Below are 3,392 nucleotides of genomic sequence, written 5' to 3'. Positions count from 1 at the left end.
TGAACTTTCGACCACGTAAGCTCGGATCCTTCTGAGTACCAGCCTCGTTTTGCATGACCGACCAATTTGACCAACTCCACATCAATCAACTTAATCAATCTTGTTTAATTTCCTCTTAGAGGGCACTTTCGTCGTACATTCGAGTCGAGCATCACTAAACGTTAACTTAGTCAATCTCGTTTCGTCAAACATGTAAGTATGAGGGTGTAAATCCCATATTTTATTATTGTTTTTGTAATCATTATTGTAAGGTTTACGTCGAAAGTATATTCAAAACCGATTTACAAAACCTTTATTCATACCCTTTTTACGGATTAACGGGAGACAGACGTCGAGAAGGAGCGCGAAGAATCGCTGCGCCTCTTGAAGGGACGCAAAGATCTCGCTGCGCCTCTTCCGAGGCCGCCGCAGCCTCTGCTCTCCTTCTTCTTCCTTCCCTTCTTCTCATTATTTTCGTCATTATTTCTTGTTTCGTCTTCGCTTGTTCTTATTTCATTGGCATGATAATTTTAACATACAATTCATTAATAATTCGTCACCTTTTATTCCCGACTTAAATCCCAAGTAATTAATATTTGCGGGTTTTCGTCATTAAAATCAATCCGGGTTTTAGAGGTTCGATTCATCAATATCAAGTCTCTGAAATTCATCTTTGGGATATTTTCATCTGTTATCTATCATCATCTTCATAAGTTCGTCACTAATAACGTAATTAGTTTGTTTAATTCATTATTAAACCTTTTAATTAATCTTGTAATTAATTTGTTTTAATTAGTTTTATCTCATGTTTTATCGTTTTTTATGACCAATTCACATGTAAATAATTTATTAAACCACTTCTATCCGAGTCAAATATCGATAATCAAGCATTAAATTCACCAATGAACATTAACGATATGCAATTCCGGCTTCACAGCCAGAGTTCACCTCAGGAACAGACGCAGTGAGCATTGCGCCTCTTCCAAAGGACGCAGCACTGCTGCGCCTGTTCTGGGTTGAGTTCTGTCTCTGAACTTCCGTTGTTGCTTTGACCTAGTTTATTAGTTTACGTATTAATTAACTATTAACCGTATTATCACCATTAATCTGTTCGTTGATTTATTTTTTCCTTTCTTTTCTAAAATCATCCGTTTGAAGTGTATTTTCGACGTAAATCAATTAACCCGTTGTAATCATTATTGTTGTATTTTTATTGTATTTTTATCGTATTGTTTGTATGCTCTCACATGCAATCAACCTAAATTTCTACCTCGACATTAATGCATGTTAAATTACATGTTAACTGACTTAGTTAATTCTCACATGCTAAGACTAATTTATTGGATCACTACTACAAAAGTAGACGTAATGCAACATTTTGTGTGCAACACTTACGGTTTGTGTTGCAATTTTTAGTTAATTAAGCAACGCTTTATTTAAAAATGTTGCTTTTACTTACATAGGGCATCACTTTAAATTAAGTGTTGCAATGTATTACTATAAGTACAACGTTCTTATACAAATGTTGCATTTTGTCGCAACACTTGAGCAACACTTATGTCACATAAGTATATACCCTCTAAAATTTTTTCATTTTTCGTTTTTACGCCTGAAGGTATTTGTCAAAATGAAAAGTTTGCGCCATTTTTTTTTTGGGAATTGCAACCATTATTCATTCATTCCCATCTAAAATTTTTTCATTCCTTCACACCGTCTTCTTCATTCACATCCACCGTCTCTTCAATCAGTCATTCATTCATTCACATCCACCGTCTCTTCATTCTAATTCACTTCATTCAATCTCAACTTTGTTTCACCCAAAAACGGCGAAGTCAATCTCAACTTTGATTCACCCAAAACGCCGATCAGTGTAATTGATTGGGATTCTGTCGAAAGGTATAATACTCATCCAATTTCAATTATTTTTACCATTTCTCATTGTTCAAATTCATTATTGAATTTTTTTTTTCGAATATTGTTTCCTGCATCTAATTATCTTTTTTCATTCCTGTTAATTATTTTTTTTAGCATTTAATTTTGTGTTTTCATTGAATTTCAATGCTGATAAGAACATTTAATTGATGCTGTTGTTGTTCATATGATTGTGACAATGTTGTTTGTTGTATGATTTAGGGGAGTTTATAGGGTATATGATGGTTGACATTGTATTAGAATAGGGGTGAAATTTAAGTATTCGGGTGAAATTTCAGTATTCGGGTCATCTTCTATTTTTCGCTGGTTCATCTTCATGGTTCAGTTCTGGTTCATTTTTAGTGATTCCTGATATCACCAGACAAAAGTAGGAATGAGTCTGTTTCAATTAAACCTTTGGATTTTTAATTTCATAGATTTAATTAAATGTAGTAGAATATGTGAAAGCTACCATCGTCAAGTAACATGCTTAAATATATGATTTGTGCTTATTTAATCCAGAATTGAGAGGATGAGGAATGATAGAAGTTGGATGTATATAGCTAGACGTTTGCCTGAGTTTGAAAATGGAGTCATTGAGTTCCTTAATGTGTCATTTTCTAAGGTTGTTCGTGGGAGTCAAATAAGATGTCCATGTAAGAGGTGTATGAACCGATCTTGAGTCTCCCTTATTCTGTTTTTCTTTAGGGCTCAAGATTTCCTTCCTTCTTTGGGATTTAAAATCTTTCTTGTCCTCATTTTTATCTCTATTGTATGTGTGAAAAATTAACCCATGGTATGATTTGTGGCTCTTTTTTACCCGTGATTTCCCCACTGCGCAGCAAGTTTACATGGCTCGGGAAATTGAAACTGGAGAAATTGTTGCTTTGAAGAAAATAAGAATGGACAATGAGAAGGAAGGGGTAAGCGTTGATGCAATATTGGTTATTAAAACAGTTAGTCCTACATTTTTTTAATAGTTGTTTGGTTTATGGATGGTTTTAATGAACATATTGTTGTACAACTGGCTTGCAGTTTCCTATCACCGCCATACGTGAAATCAAGATTCTGAAGAAGCTGCATCATGAGAATGTAATTAAGCTAAAAGAGATTGTGACATCTCCAGGTAAATATATGATCAATTTGAAACTGTTGTTCACATTACTGACCATTGGCTTGCTTATAATTTATATTGCACGCTTCTTTTCAGGTCCTGAAAAAGACGAGCAAGGGAGGCCAGACAAGTATCATTTTGGCTGGTCTTTATGTGTTCTATATGCCACATACTTCCTTAGTTTGGAAAAGTGTGCCCAACTGAAAGCTCATTGAGGCACGATCCAAAACATCTTGGACTCTTGGGGCGCCTTTAGTGTGCCCTGTACATAAGGCGCAGCAAGCAATGCGTCCTAATATGCATATTCCATATTTTTTTTGTCTTCTTTTAGCTCTTCTAGTTTGCCCTTCCCTTTGCCCATCGTTTATAGTGTTCATGTTAATATTTT

The 3,392-nt window shown here is 34.8% G+C and overlaps 1 long non-coding RNA gene across 1 annotated transcript; it reads left to right on the top strand.

Moving 5' to 3' along the window:
- The first annotated feature begins 2,730 nt into the window (after positions 1–2,730).
- Positions 2,731–3,132, top strand: LOC141658685 (uncharacterized). Its single transcript, XR_012549348.1, has 3 exons — positions 2,731–2,813; positions 2,926–3,016; positions 3,101–3,132. It is a non-coding gene; the product is annotated as an uncharacterized LOC141658685 (long non-coding RNA).
- Positions 3,133–3,392: the final 260 nt, after the last annotated feature.

This window comes from Silene latifolia, chromosome 6 (genome assembly GCF_048544455.1).
Source record: "Silene latifolia isolate original U9 population chromosome 6, ASM4854445v1, whole genome shotgun sequence".
Lineage (NCBI taxonomy): Eukaryota > Viridiplantae > Streptophyta > Magnoliopsida > Caryophyllales > Caryophyllaceae > Silene > Silene latifolia.
This window is presented reverse-complemented; position numbering and strand designations above follow the sequence as displayed.